The sequence below is a fragment of the Cynoglossus semilaevis genome, chromosome 20 (assembly GCF_000523025.1).
Source record: "Cynoglossus semilaevis isolate Cse_v1.0 chromosome 20, Cse_v1.0, whole genome shotgun sequence".
NCBI lineage: Eukaryota > Metazoa > Chordata > Actinopteri > Pleuronectiformes > Cynoglossidae > Cynoglossus > Cynoglossus semilaevis.
Window position 1 is genome coordinate 173,404 of NC_024326.1, and position 666 is coordinate 174,069.

The 666-nt window shown below is 40.1% G+C and overlaps 1 long non-coding RNA gene across 1 annotated transcript; it reads left to right on the plus strand.

The window, feature by feature from the left end:
- LOC103395804 (uncharacterized) lies at positions 1–666 on the plus strand. The gene is made up of 2 exons (XR_001761757.1): positions 1–78; positions 455–666. It is a non-coding gene; the product is annotated as an uncharacterized LOC103395804 (long non-coding RNA).

Below are 666 nucleotides of genomic sequence, written 5' to 3' on the forward strand. Positions count from 1 at the left end.
CAGGGCCACGGACGGTCCATCACTCTAATTAAGAACAACGGAGAAGGTGACCTTCAGTTTTCCGTCGCTAAAGACCCAGTAAGTGACACGAAATGATTGTGTTTAACAAGTGCCACCAATGACTATAGGATAGTAGTTAGTTTGACGTTAAGAATATTGAATGTCCAAGTGGAGCTACAAATGGCGACACGACTCTGCTAGTTTTGACTTGCAGTCGTGTTTCAAACATAAGGCTAAATGCTCTATAGTGTGTATGATATGAAAACCATATTGTAATTATGAAAAGGGGACTTAGGCCAGTATAATTGATTTATTCTCATTAAAATTAAAAGGAATGTAGTGCAACATAGATTTCTTCTCTCCTGAGGTTATTGGTGGCGTCAGTAATGTAGAGCAAACTAATAATTTGTGAAGAGAAGCCATGATTTATCTTCAACAATGTCTCTCCACACAGGTGGCCAACGTGTGGACCGACTCGGTACCTTGAACAGACACATGGGAGCTGTGCGGTGCTTCGACTGTGACTGTATCCTTTAGTGTTATTTAGCTCAGTCTGCTGCCGTGTCTTCACAAGTTGATATCACTAATAATTAGTGATATGAAGGCCCTAACATTTCCTGAGTAGCGTCAAAAAAATATAACCAACGTGAAACAATACACTCAATA